General features: G+C 42.2%; 1 long non-coding RNA gene across 5 annotated transcripts in view; it reads left to right on the top strand.

Annotated features, from left to right (window-relative positions):
* LOC129204452 (uncharacterized) overlaps positions 1 to 15,331 on the top strand; it is a 501,141-nt gene that overhangs the window by 383,701 nt on the left and 102,109 nt on the right. The window contains exon 1 of one of the 5 annotated variants that reach the window (XR_008576397.1): positions 3,805 to 3,858. The exons of the other annotated variants lie outside the window; for them this stretch is intronic. This is a non-coding gene — a long non-coding RNA (uncharacterized LOC129204452). Of the gene's footprint in view, positions 1 to 3,804; positions 3,859 to 15,331 lie in introns of those variants that run through there. 5 annotated transcript variants of the gene reach the window in all.

Raw genomic sequence — 15,331 nt, 5'->3', positions numbered from 1 at the left:
AAAAGATGATTGCTGACATAAAACAAAGAGATCAAACTAATGCAGCTTCAAGGGGGCACCTGCTCTTTCAATGGCAGGAGTGACGTGTAGCTGCTGATGGCAAGGACTGTGCTGGGGAGGATTGCCACTCTCTGTGCGTGGAATATGAACCTGGTATTTGTGCCCTTTTGTTCACTGCCATTATTGGCAGAAGGGTAATACACAGTATGCATGTGTATGAAAACACGCTTTTCTGAGTCACTTTGCGTTTTATTTTTGTGGGTATGAATTTCTGGGAACTAAGCCTGTGTTTCTCTTTCTCCACTCTCCTCAGGGGCTGAGGAGTTCACACAGTTTCAAGCAATGGGCCTTCTTTCAATTCTGAGTTGCCATTTTCTCCCATCCTGTTGAATTTGTTTCACCTACACTACCTGCCCACACAGTGTGCCTGCAACACGCAGCACTGACGGTGTGGGCAGTAGGAGAGGGGTGGAGATGTGTCCTGCCTGTCCCATTGAACAAGGCAGAGGAAGGAGCTGCATCAGATGTGAGATGTCCTGGGCATATTTGTGGCAGGCTGCAAATGCCACCCCTGGAGCTTAGGAAGTGCATGCTGGTTCATATCCCAGGTGGCCATTGCACAGAGGAGAGAAGTAGAGCAGCTCAGATACAACCTACTTGTGTTAGATATATCGAGAAGATATTTTTAAATTACCTCTGGAGTATTTTGGTTGGTACTGCTAGCAAAAGTAGATCATAGATTCACATCCTATCTTCTAATATGGATGGCAGGAGAGGAGTATTTTTTTTTCCTGTGTGGAGGCACACAAGCCTATAGATCACAGCTTTGTTTTCCGTGAGTTCCCCTTGGGCGTTGTGAGAGGCTGGGGCCTGTGTGGAAGCAGGCAAGGTGGAAAGAGCCCTTTGCTCCAGCAGGTTCAACTGCAGGGATTGCTGGGGGTGGGTAGTGGGTGTGCTACCCATGCAGAAGGTGCAGGGAGCGCTCCACACAGCGGGTTCATTTTCCCCCAGACACCAACACACACACACACACTGTGGCCACAGTCCCCTTGGACAGACCAATTTTGCTATGGATACATGCCAGAAATGATCCATCCATGCCCAATGGATGAGTGCTCCCATTTGAGTAAGCACTGAAAACAGGAGGAGACCATTTTTATGCATACACAAAAGCCAGGATCAACCTGGGCCAGTGTGTGAACAGTGATTGAGTGGTGTTGGGCAAAAATCAGGATTGGCTCACACATCAGTCCAATCCTTTAATCAGAATGAATTGAACTCTAATCTACTTTTTGGCAATGAACAAATAGGCAGTCTTGGATATGGATGCTATTCTGTTTCATGGATATATGCGTTTGTGCAGAGTATGGGGGTGCGGGTTAAAATTAGAGCTGTGCGAGCCCTGTAGGGTTCCATTCATGATGAGGTTTGCAAACTAATCCGTGTTGCTTGATTTACAGGGATTGGAAACAAACCAAACCTTGTAGATTTGTTTGAAAGGTTTTGTCTGATGTGGGGATAGGAGCTCCATCTGTACTTGCTCACTTGCATTTTCCCTGAGCTAACCTTCCCTAGATAAGGCAGGAAGATCTTAGGGGTTTGTGGTGAATAGGTGCATAGAAAGGAGCCAATGCTTTTGGCTCCACTGGTTGTCCTACATTTCTTTTTAAAAAAGACGGTCTCCAGGTAATGATTTACTTGTTCTCCTCCAGTGCTAGCAGTGCTTCTCTTCCAAAGCTGTCTCCTGGCTGGATCTTAGGTCACATATTTGTTCTCACCACCTTAAAACATCACTAGAAGGACCCTAAGAAACTATTAAATCTCTTATTCTCTGATCCCTGCGAAGAACTGGGAAGACAACTGGTGCATAGCTTCTCTTGAAGCTTCTGTTTCATAGCATTTATGTTAATTGGAGCTAATCATCACTTTGAAAGGGACACTGGGACATGTCTTAACTTCTGATGGCAGAACGGGGAACTACTTTGGAATGGCTTATGCGGCAATGGAAGAGTTAGTGAAGGAATAACCAACAGAATGTAACAAATATCAGCTACCAGCAATTCATGTTGATTTGTAACGTATATTGAGAACTGCAAAAATCCAAGCTGTAACACTTATTTTGACCTACTTTATATACAGCTCCTGAAATCACTCTTTACCTTGCATGGGAAGACAAACCTGGTAGCTCTTAAATGGTTATGATAAAGCCAAGAATGTCTTTATTTGACTAAACTTCAAACCTTCAAATCCCATGCAGTGCCCTGTTGTCATTAATTACTGCAGACCAGGTTTTCAGAGAGAGGCAGGCACATTTCTCTAAAAATTAAAGACTTTTTTGTAGAGCATCTGCTCAGGATTTGAAGCAGTAGCTGAGCAGTCTTGAGTGTAATGTCTTCAGGGGCTAAAGTATCCCTTTCTAGAAGATGGCAATCAGCTAACCCTTGCACATATCTCTCTCCTGTGCTGTAGCTATCTGCTGCCAGAATCAATAGCAGCTGTAATGACCAAGCACATGGATGACACACCTAACAGTAAGACTTACATGTCAGTGAGTTGGGGCAGGCTGGGGGAAGCTGGCAAGTTGCACCTTGGGTGTGAGGAAAGCTGGAAATTGAACAAGGGAGGAGGACGAATACAGTGCATTGCCTCAATAGATGCCTGCTGAGGACAGGTCTGCTTCAAGTTCCACGTTGTTGTTGCCAATGTATCACTGTCGTGCTGCAATCCTGATTTCCTCTTCTGCCAGGGGTACAGAAGTTACCCCAGGTAGTCCCAAGCTGAGGGAGCCCACGGTCTGCTCCACCAGCTGAACCTGCGTGGCTCAAGTATTGCTGTGGGCACCCTCCATCTGAGGGGAGCAGCCATTTGCCCTCACAGCCTTCTATCAGTGGTTTTAACCCCGGTGATATTGGTGTGTGAGGAAGCTGAAGGTATGCCTAATATTGTGCGGTGGTGGGGCCTTAAAGCACAAAAAAAAGAAAAAATCTGCAGTTTTTTAGAGTTGCCATTGCCCACCAGTTCTGCATCATCAGTGGGTTTTGGGCTGAATTTCTCCTTTCTGTTGGGCAGGCGGTTATCTGCAGCTTAATTGGCCATACTTGAGTGTTACAGGTTTAACTCAGAGGATTAGCAACTGCTCTGGACAGTGTTGCTGTTAGCAGGGGGGTTTGAACTCTGAATGCAAAAGATCAACAAAGTGTCTCATATGCATTTTGTAAGCGATGACAGACTACAGCAAGTTACCAGGAGGCTATATTAGGTAGAAATCTTACATGTAGCTTGGAATGGGATAAGGGGAAAAGTGGAGATAGGGAAGAATATGCGACTATTTTGGTCCTTCAGCCAGATACCTATTGGTCAGTTTGTGACAGAGGTTGCCTGGAAAGGTCAGCAGCTCAGTGAGCTGTGCTGCAAAACATGCCTGGGCTAAACCGGAACATTCATTCCTGCATAAGCCAGGCAATGTCACAACTATCAACTGTGAGCTACAGCGTGGACGACGACTATCCTATTCTTGCATTACGGACATGTTGGCACTAGTCAGTTATGACACCTTTTATCAGTTCCAGAAAATGGCCTTGTTTTCTGTAGTGTATCGTTTCTTTTCTGCTGGGTTTTGATAGGGTGTGCTTTGGTTCAAGCTGTATGCCTTGCACATAAAGCAAGCTACTGGAGTCTGCTCTCAGGCTGACCCCTTTGCACTGAGACAGGACAATGGCAGTGCGACCTGCATTACTCAAATTCCAGCCTTCACAGAGCTGTCATCAGCATGCCTGGAAAATTAATGTCATTATGCTGTCGCTCGAGGCTTGGCATGGCTGCTTCTCGCCTGCCTGGGAGAGGAAGCCACAGCGAAAAGTGAGTATTGTGGCTTACTGCTGCAAGGGAGGGACAAGCACTGCTGAGAGCTGATGGGGTATTTGTCTTCACAAGTTTTGCAAATGGAAGTCCACCCTCTCTGTTTAGTAGTATAAGCTTTTTGTGTATTTGCAGCACTATCTTGCAGTGGTTACTGGAATCTGTGCTAACTAGGGACTGATTTGACCGCTGTTATTCAATATGGTGTTGTGACACTTTCCAATTTCCACCGGGCATTATCTTGAACAAGAAGGGTGAGGGTGCAACAGTTTTTCTCCCCTCGTGATTTACAATGCATTTCTTCCACTGTCCTCCCCTGCAACATGTTTTTTGTAGGGCTTCTTGACATGAAACAAACTCATATTGTTAAAGCCAGTGAATGTAGTTGTGAATATATTTCTTGTCCTTGACAGCAGTGGCACTCAGCAAACTGAATAACTGTTTAACTATGCAAGGGTACTGAGTGTCCTCACATCAGCCTTTCCAGTAACTTTGGGAGAGTGGTTTTATTTGCGGGTAGGTGGAAAAGCTGTAAAGAACCAAGGAGCAAGAGACGATGGAAGGGGCCATCACTGCCTCTTCTTGCTCCATTGCACTAAGCCAGCCCACTGCTGCCTTTCCTACCCTAAAAATACGGTGATGAGTTGCAAAGGAACCTGCTTCCTCTGAAATAAGAACCAAATAATAAGAGACCCTTGTGGGGCAGCATGATCTCTCTTGGATCAGTCCCACGTTGTGATCCCTGTGCAGTGCTGGAAGTTGGCTCTCTGAACATCTCTTGCACCCACCCATTCCCAGATGTCAGGCAAGCAGTGTCTTAACTTAAATCTCAATATTTCTCCCCAGAGCGGCTGTGAGATTTTAAATGATGCAACTTATTTTGAGTTTTCTTCCTCTTTGACCTGCTATGGTTTCAGCTGGTAGTGGGAGCACTGAAGTGCTGAGAAAACAGTGTGTGGCTTTCACAGCAAGCCTCATCCTACAAAATCAGCAAGTAACAGAAACCTTGCCTGACACAGGGAACTTTCAGGGCAAGGACAAGCATCCAGTAATGATCAAAACTTCAAAATGGCAAGATCTCTGAAGAAGCTCAGAAATCTGTACAAAAGCTGTAAGACATTGTTTAGTATCACCACACAGTAACTGTGTACATGACATTAACCAGCAAACATCCTCTCTGTTATTTGTTGCATTATTTGTTGATTTGCATTATGAATATCCAGATCAATAAGACCAGATTCCTAACTCTTCATCTTCTTTTAAGTATCAATAGATAAAGTCCTGTCCCATACAAATGTGAGTTAAATAACATGGACTAAATAAAGAGAAAAGACTGAGATGCACTGAAAAATACATAAGGTGGCAGATATTTCTCTTGTACCTGTTGCACATACATGCAAACCTGCACCGTAAACGCACACTGCCCAGCAAGTTGTTTCTTTGGCTTTAGTATTGTTGCAACTGCACGCAGAAGGAACAAAACAACTGATGTGGTGCACTGACCTCTATTAAACAGTTGTTTATTTGACTGTTTCTGCTATTATCTCAATAACTCACGAGTACAAAGCGTGCTCTCTCTCCTTTTTTTCTTTTCTCTTTTTTTTTTTTTTTTTTTAATTGCTAGTCATCCAGGACTCACTGAAGGCAAAATCACATCGCTTCCTGAATAAACAGCGTAAGGGACCAATGTTAGAGGGGAAGGCTCTGCAGGCAGAGTGGATGGGGTGCTGTTTGGAGCAAATCAGGTGTGTTCTCTGAAGGACCCAGGGACCTCCCAGCAGAATAGGAAAAGACAGCGTTTCAGTGCCAGGAGCGGAGCTGGCCTGGCAGTGCTGCAGAGCTGTCCAGCTCTGGAAGCTCAGGTGTCTCCAGGCATGCACATGACAGCTCTTGTTATCTCACAGCAGTGATATCCTGTGCCTTTCACACTTGATTTTTGCTCTCAGAAAAAAAAGCACTTCAATATTCAGGGCAAAACCATGCTCATTTATAAGTGAGTCTGTGAAAAAATAATGCTTTTTTTATGTGCTGCTCCACCTCATTGCTTTGGTGACTGAGGAAATAGCGTAGCATCTCTTTAACTCTTATATATACAAGTCCTTTCTTAGGGTCCCATTTTATTTTAGAAAACTTCTGCTTGACCGTCTCTTTCTCTTAATGTCTGTAGAACCATTTAATGTTTGCATTGGAAGTCCTTTACTCAAAGGCAATTTTTGATCGATGACATATCAGGAGCTACTGTTCTTGGCCTGGGATAGCTGAGAAATGTGGAAGGGGCTGAACACAGTGTCTGTGTTTATGTTCCAGGGAAGAGGCCCATCTGGACTTGCTCTGCCTTGTGCCTTGCTCTTTAGAGGTCCGTTTGCAAAATGACAACTTTCTTTCACAATGACAATTACTTCTGAAACAAGCAGTCATGCTTAGCAGTTGCTGCCTGATTGCCAATATTTACCTTGCTTTATTACATTACTGTAAACTTTGGTTGGCTATCAGAGCCAGTTGATGACTCTGACAATTTGGAATCTGAAGGGCTCTTATGAAATTAAACACCGCCTTTGCGTGCCATCCGAGCCTCTAGATGGGCAAGTGAAAATAAATGTTCGAAAGGTTGTACTTTATATAGCCACAGACTTGACCTCTAAGTGCCTTAAAAGGGCTCACATACTTAAAGGTGCATTACCAGGCCTTACACTAATTCACTGTGATAGCTAAAGTGCTTTGTGTATACCACAAGAGACCAGAAGCCCTTGAGGATCCTTTAGAGCAGAGCATGTGGGCAGTTAACATTATTCAGCTTGAATTTTGTATTTGCAGCCAGTCATGAGTGAAAGTAGGGGTAGACTATTTGCATATTGTTTTGGTATAAAGCTAGAAAAATGCTTCCATATGTGTAAGTCATGTAACTTCATCCTGTGTGTTTCTTAAATGCCTGGAAAACCCTAAATAAGATGAGGCCCTTTCTTTTTCTTTTCTTATTTTTTCTTTTCTTCTTTTCCCCACTGAGAATTTCTTGGGAGCATTCATCCCTCCCTCTCTTTAAGTTTGCTGGTCTAAGCAGGAATACTTGAGACTGATTTTAATTCTTAACTAGATGGACATGATTTATTAATTCACATTTGAAATAACAATTGCAGTCGGAAGGAGTCAGCTGAAAGCCTTAATTACATTGGAAAATATGCTTCAGTGTAGCATGGCCCCATCCAGCTTTCAGAATGCATAATTATCATCATTTTTTAATTTTTATATTTGAAAAATTGTGATGGAGACCAGACTCTGCTGGCTACTTGCACTGCTTCAAAGCAATGACTAAATCAGAAGTGAGTCTTTAAATAGATCATTTTCTTACTTGCTTGTTAGTGCTCAACCACATATGTAGACTTATTGTGCAGGGTTTGGCCTCAGTGTTTTGAGTATTATTTTTACATCTGAGCCAACTAGCAGTTTCTGTGCCCAATTCCAAGGGAAAAAAGATGTTAAACTGTGAATGTGCACTGGCATGTGAGCTGAGATTAGGTAATTTGGGATCACTCCATAGAAATCGCATATGGGCTTTGGAGACTGGGAATTCATTCCTGTTCATAGTGACCAAATGGGGAATGGGGAAAGCAAGATCAAAGTAATTAAAAAAACCAAAACACAACCAAAACACCAAACTTCCTGAAAAGAAAAAAATGCTCCACAGAACAAGAAAGGAAAAACCAAGCCTCCCTTGCCTTAATCTTGAAAAAAAATGGCAGTTGAGATAGATATTGGCCTGCTTGACCCAAATGAGGTAACACATGATCACTTCTAGCTATGATTGCAATTCCTATCAACATTCTGTCTCTTAAGATTTCTGAGTATTTCCTTTATTCTGTGTCTGTCTTTCTTCACTCCATATTTGTTGTTTTCTGACCATCTTTTATCTTCCCTATGACCCTCTTGCCCTCATTCCGTTATCTAGGTTAGCTATTCATTAAGTTCACTATAAAACTGGTACTAGTTAAGGAAAACTGCTGTAAAGTCAGCCCACTGTAGAATGGTTTGGGTTGAAGGGACCTTAAAGATTCTCTAGTTCCAACTCCCCTGCTGTGGGCAGTGCTGTGAGACGATCACTTTTTTATTTTTGAGTTTGAGAAACCTAGAAAATCTATGCAAAGTTCATTTCAAGATTTGGGTTAAAAAGGAAATCCAAAATTGTTCTAAGTCCTTATTCAGAACTGTGATTTGGCAAAAAACTGATTGTAGCCCTGGTCTGGCTTTGGATGTAAAACCAAGGCTGAGACGTGCCTGGAATAGGTTTGCTCATTTTCAATTATGAGTATGGATGTGGCAGGACTGAAGTAAGGTCCTTAGGAGCCCAACTGCCAGGGCAGAAAGCTAGGAGAAGGTCCTGGTGGTTAGCAAGGCTGGAACCCTACTTCATGACTTACAGAAGGCCTCTTGCAACCTTCTCTTGCCAGTAATTTCCATTTCCAGGTATGCTGTGACGTCCTGGAGGAAAACCTCCCCCTGAAGGCTGCAGAGCTACAGAGTAGACTACTACTTGATAGAGTCTATTCATGCAGCGTAAAATATTAGATAAGGTGTGGGTTGGCTTATGGGAGAACAGTATGACTGGCAACATGAAAACCCAATCCCTCAATATCCTGCACCCAGTGAAAAGCACTACATGGTGTGGTTTCATGTTAAGACCTGGAGATGGTGGAACTGTAGAACAAGGAACTGCCTGATTCTTTGTTAGCTTTGCCTGACCATCTGTGAGCAGCAAGAGCCCTTCCCCCTTAGCATCTCCCCAGTCTCAGCCCCTCAGACACAGCAGAGAGGAGGCATGAAGCAAAATGTAATAGGTGGTTATATGGGATACTGTAGAAGATGGATGGAGAGGTCTGAAGTGGAAGAGGAGTGACTGAAGGAGCTCGTAGTTCAGATTGAGTATCATCATCTGGATAGGGAGAAGAACCTAATCCAAAGCCTCATCTTAATTAGACAGGAGAAGGGAAGGGGAGGAATGTGATGCTCATCTGTTTAAGGCTAGAGGACAAGCTATGGATTGGTATGTGATAAACACCACAAAAGCCACGGGGTTATTTTCTTGTTCTAAACGCAGGTTAAAGCAGCACTCTCAGTTATTGGAAAACTTTTCACTGGCAAGACAATGCTGTATGAGGTGTCCTTAGGAAAGTGAAACTTTCTGAAGAGAAGGCTACCCAGAACAGAATCAGAGGCGGGCACCGCAGACCACATAGACTCTGTCAGTGCACGAGCAGAAATAACTTCTTTGCACCATATCTACAAGGCTCTGCATAAGGATCACAGTTTGCTCACCAAGCTATTAAGAAAATAGATTAACAAATGCTAAAAATATATATTTCCTCCTCAGCAAAGGACTCTTCCCAGGCTTTTCCTGAAACAGAATAGTCTGGAATCATACTGGAGTACTTGGTTAAAACAGGGGGAAGGAAATATCACTTTAACCACTCTGTGTCCTTGACTAATGTTAAAAGCTTTTGCCTTTTCTCTCTAAACTAGATGAAACTTCTTATACCTGTATGCATGCAGAAACGTACTTCTGAAGTAAAACGTGGTAAGTGCTCTTCAGAAGTCATTGTTAAAATACAGAGGAAGATCCTTATTTTATCCTGAGTCCTTCCTTCAGATGTGCACAAGTCTTCAAATATTTTTACAGGGAATCGGTATGATGGAAGGGTCTTTGTGGTTATGACTTACATGATGAAATAATTCCACTTAATCTTGCCCCTGAAAGATGGAAATGATGCTGTTTATCTATGTTCTTCCTTAGCAGCTTTTGCCTAGTGTAGCATTCACAGTATTGAACCCCAAACCTACATGACTCATCTAGGGGGGGTATTTCATTAGCTCTTCAGATCTTCCACAAAACTTGTCACCTTTGCTCTCCTCCCTGGGCCCACTGAGGACCACTACCCATTGGTTGGCTGGTGAGCCCACATCATGTACAATATCGCCTCCTTTTGTGCATGGGGATTACTCAGACCTGAAGTGGTTTCTTGCCAGAACTGGGAGATACCACAGAACTTCACCGATAGGCTCCTGACCTTTCTGGGACTTGGAAATGTCCACTTTTAAAAAAAGGGTTGTGAATGTTTATAGGAAAAGGCAACAAGAGAGCTAACAGGATAGCTATATCTGGTAAATTCACCTCTTCTGTCCCTTCAACTGACTAGTGATAAATAAGGCAAATGTAAGACTGTACTTGAAAATATAAGAGCAAAAGAACAATCTTTGCTCCTCTTGGCATGGCTTCCGACAATGTTTGCTGTCTGCCACCGTTGCTGTGAGTTACAGTACACTGGGTCATCATTACGTACATGGAGCCAATGAGGGCAAGAATAACCCTAGAAACAGTCTATTTTCTGTCAGTGAGCAAGTGTTATTCTCTACCCCTCTGATACATCCAACTACCTGATATTTAAAAATGACTGGAGTTATGTTCAAGCTGTTTGTCCATCCTTTCTCAGCAATAACACTGGTTAAACATGTACATGCATATATGTATATATTACATATATGCATATATAAAAATATATACATACATACATACCCACAAACATATACATGTAATGCTCTTGTACGTGCCAAGCTCATCAGCTGTCTGCTTGAGAAAAGCAGGACAAGGCTCTGGGCAAACAGAAGGTGAAGGAAGGGAATTGAGACTGATCTCTGAAAGGGCGAGACAGTTTCAGTGAGCAGTACAGCTCAGTCATTTTGGAAATGGAGGATTTCTGAGAGCAGAGAGCATTGCTGCTTTAGGATCTGATTTTATTCTGAATGTTTGAGTACTTAATGAAGGGTAACACCACAACAAGAGCAAAGTAAGAATTGTTAGTGCAAAAATCATATCCTTATCTGACCCCCAGCAGTGAAGTTTCTGAGCATTGAGCACCTCTGCATTTATCCTCCTTGGTCCTCGGCTGTGAAAGAAGTTTATTTTTCCTCCCATTCTAATGATAGGAAACTGAGAATCAGGGAGATGATAATTTGGACTTTCAAAGTCCTGTTTAAATAACTAGGTATAGAAAGAGGGCAGCATGCCAGGAAAAGAAGGTCTTCTGAAAACATTTCTGTAAACATCAAGAGGGAGCCAAATGCTTTCTGCTATGCTGGCCCTCCTGGGAAGGACATTTTCTGCAAACCTGGCCTTAATTGGTGCTGAGCACTGGAAAATTCTGGTCCTCTACCTAGCATTATGGCATTATGGGTCAGCTTGGTGTATCTGTTGCATTCGACCATCCATCCTCTGATTCAATCTTTGCCCTGGCTGTACATGCCCAATTTTATTTTGTTTTATTTGTGAAGAGCAAATTCAGGAGGGAAAAAAAATTGCTTTTTTTTCCCCCCCTTTCTCTGGGGTTTTTTTTGGTGGGTTTTTTTTTTTTTTTTTTGTCCTTCTTATCTTTCAGCCTGGGATTTACAGTATCAAGGCCCATCCTACCCCCTTCCAAAATACACTGAAAAGGAGCCATCTGTGGGTTACCTGTCTTTATATATTTCCAAAAGACCTTGCAAAGTGACATTAATTGTTTTGACTGCGTGCACCTATTTGTTATTACACACTGCTGCCCAACTCTCACCTTTTTTTTTTCTTTAAGTAATAATCTTGCACTATACTCAAATATTTGTGTACAATCAGCTCAGAGGGAGTCAGCTGAGAAGCTTTCCTGCCATCAGGGCTCTAAAAGCAGAGATGTTCTGAAGTCATTTCAGTGTAGGAAACACATTTCATACTTCTCAGGCGATTTCTTATGTACAGATGGGACCCACCCATACCACATTATTGAAATTAGCTCCTCCCCAGATTCCTTCCACTGTAACCTGAGTTGGCTGTAGAAGATTTGAGCACATCACCTTCAGCGTTATCTTCACTGATGTATGAGTTGTTGACTGCACAAGCTAGGAGCTGACATTCAGTGCTGCACAATTCTTTTTCCAGCAAAGCCATGAAAATCTGATGGACTTCCTGGGCAATATTAAATCCCAAGTAAAAGCTTTATAAAAGCTACTTCAGAACACTATCAAATTATTAGTATTCTTTTCCATAATACAGATGGGGTCTGATTTTATTGAAAGAAAAAGAGAGAGAGAGAGAGAGTGTGTTTTTTCCAGCCCTCTTGGGAATTATTTTATTGAAAATATCAAAACTGGGAAGATTTCTCCAGTGCCAGGGGTCAGAATCTTTGACTAGTTTGTTGTAATGTGAACATATAAAAATTCACTCAGTGCTCATTCTCTGCCTTTTATTTAATGTACAATCCAGGTAGTTCCACTTTGATTCTTTACATTACTGTCCCTAGCACTGAACATTTGCCTTGAGTGTTTTAAATTTCTTTCATGAATTCTGAAGAAGGGAAAACTTCAGGAAAATTGCCATTGGCCTAATATGTATTGATGTACTATTACCAATAAAACAAATTTTTGTTATTCCAACTGACACTGAATAAACAAGTACTTTATATTTCTTCTGGGAAGCTCTAACTTGAAGTATTCTTCACTGTAATACCTCCACGTAAAAATACCATATTCTTACTAGGTCCCTGTGAATCATATCTGCATACCTTAATGAGTGTTTAATATTTTAATTTCTATTAATACAGAATAGTAAATGCTGCTGAAGTCAGCTGAAGTAAGAACTATGACAAGCAGCTAAGTTACCTTTCTTTCTCCCTGTGTATCATTGTCATCGTCACTGAGTACTATCAATATAAGGACCAGCCAACTCATAATTTCAAAGGAATTGGGGTTTTCAATGATTGCTAAGGGCAGAGTTGTCATGCAGACCCTTTATTGTGACAATGATTCGTGAGAAGAAAAGAAATCAGCTCGATTCTCTCATCACCAGTGACATTTTCTTTGGATTGGCAGTTAATTTATTTATTTATTTATTTTCCTTATAAATAGATTACTGGTGATCTCTAAAGTCAGGTAAAGGTGAAAAGTATGGAACCCTTGTGGATATATATGTTAGTCATCTTTTAGCATAAACTTGGGCTGTAAAGTGAGATCACCAAACATAGCCTCGATACCTCAACATTTTTTCCCTTTTCTCATAAAAGGAGGCAAGTTCACCTGAGTTGTGTATTTAAACCCTTGGGAAGGTTTGTGTCCAGGTCTGAATTAGGCAGCATCTCTGACAGGCAAGTGAAAATCCTGATTTGGAACAACTTTGCTGTATGAAAGCTTAGCTCTTCTGCAGGTTGGCATTGCTTAGTTTAGACTATGTTGGCCAGTATTAAAATACCTTTAAATTCCCCCCAAATGACAGCTAAGGAAAGTATTGTGTTGGTGTTTTGAGGCAGATCTTAAAAGAAGGACTGCTTTTGTCTGAGATCATACATAGCATCACGTGGAAGTGCTTCTTGTGTTCTTTGTCAAGGGGTTATGAAGGCTCTGTCCATGCAGCTGGGAGTGCAGAAATATTGCTGATGCAAAGAGGAATGTGTTTCACAGGGCTGCAGTATGCACCTCCATGATCTAAGATGAGAAAAACATGCCATCAGGATGTCTTTGATTGCTTTAACCTTTCTGTCCTCCACACCGAGGCAGCCCCTGGAGCTGCTCTCTTGCTTCTAGCCAAGATTCCAGACTCTTTCCAAATATCCCATTTTAAGTAAGCAGGTGGCTGAAGTCTTCCTGAGTCCAGGGACATCTTACCTCAGGCATGGTCTAAACCACAACAAAACAAAGGAAAAAAAACCCAACAAAAAACCAGTGTGAACTCAGGCCAGTGCTTGTGTCTCTGTTTCCGACTATGCAACCCATATTCTGTGAATAAATTCATTTCTGCGTGTTTAATCTGACACCTTTTGCAAGCAATACACTCACTCAAAACACCAGCAATGAATAAACACTACCAGCCTCTTGTAGATATTTGATTGGGTAGCTAATTCACAAATGATTGACTACCCAAGTAGTGAGAGCATATGGAGGCTCTGTGAGCGACTGTCAACACAACTAAAGTAGTCAGGGAAGCCAATTGTTAAGAACTGAAAACAATAGCGAACAAGAAAGTCCTTGAAGGAATGTGGCACTGGGTCTGCTCGAAGCATGAATTTATGAAAACGCGTGGCCAAAACAAAAGAAGATGGCAGCATCATTTCCTATATATGCTCCTCGTTGTTGGTTATTATTATTCCAATTTTTGACACTTGAATGAAATGTGGTATAATTGGGCTTCATAGCTGCTGCTTCAGGCGACATCAATTGCCTTTTTTAAAAATGATGATGGCGTTGAGGGAGACTCTTTTTTTCCTTTTATGTTTTGAAGCTGCCGTACTCTCAGTGCCACTCGTACAATACACGAAAGGGGCATTGTACTCCTGGGAGGGTCTGCAGGGCTGGGGACTGATCCCATGAAGAAATATGAGATGGAGAAGAAAAGAAAAGTAAACATACTGTAGGATGTTACGCTAAAGCTAATCCCAAGATATCTCTTCTTCTTTTTCCTCTCTGGGTTTTCCTTACCCGATAGCTCAAGCATTTCGCTTCCTTCCCTGTAGCACGCAGTGTATAACGTTACAGGTGTATGCAAGAAAACTCCTTTCTCTGCTGTCCTTTGCTTTGATTCAGTAATCAATTCTGTCAAGTTTGAAGGACCTTAAGCTGTCATGAAAGGAAAATCATTCCTTAAACTGTGTTTATTTCTGCTACAAAAACCACCTCTGCATCTTTTGTTTGTATTGATAGGTATACTTCAGGATTTGGTTGGCTTATTTTGACTTGGGGAGGAAATCAGATGAGAAGCATTATGTTTTTCAAAGTTTGATTCAGCAGGGAAAGGGAAGATGTATTCATCATTCCGCTTTTGCCTTGAGAAGCAATTCTTTAGGAGGTAGAACAAATCTTTAAAAAATAATGCTGAAAATACTCTAATGACTAAGAAGACTGAATGAACCTATTGTGGCTGAATCCTTTGTGGGGGATAGATCCTACTGAGTGTGTTTTAAATATCACATCATGCCCCTCATTTCTGCTCCTCCTCAAATCCACCAGCACAGGGCTGGTTAAGCCCCAGCACAGAGCAGCATTTCATGTCAGTGTTCCTAAGTGAACTTCAGCTCCCCGAGGCTGCTGGGGTGCTCTGCCTTAACAACGTGTCCCCTTGGCTGTGTCCCCAGCATTGGGGTTTGGGTGGTGATGTAGAGCCAAAAGAAATAATTTTTTGGCCACAGTAGGGGAAGCCTTTGCATTGCTTGAATGACAGGCGGAACTGGCACTGGAGGTGAGAAGGGAAGTTAGTTGACCCATGTCCATATAGCTTTAAAAACAAAATATTTGTATATCTTGGAGGCAGTTTCCCTTCAGACAGACACAAATGAAGGGTCTGGATCCAAACGCCCCCAAATGAAGGACCATCTGTACTGTAGCTCTGTTGTTAGTGGCTTCACAGAAAAACTACCGAAGGATGCTCAGGATGTAGCCCTTCTGCCAAGTGCAGCAGCAGTGGATACTGGGTTCA

Source organism: Grus americana, chromosome 3 (assembly GCF_028858705.1).
Source record: "Grus americana isolate bGruAme1 chromosome 3, bGruAme1.mat, whole genome shotgun sequence".
Lineage (NCBI taxonomy): Eukaryota > Metazoa > Chordata > Aves > Gruiformes > Gruidae > Grus > Grus americana.
This window is presented reverse-complemented; position numbering and strand designations above follow the sequence as displayed.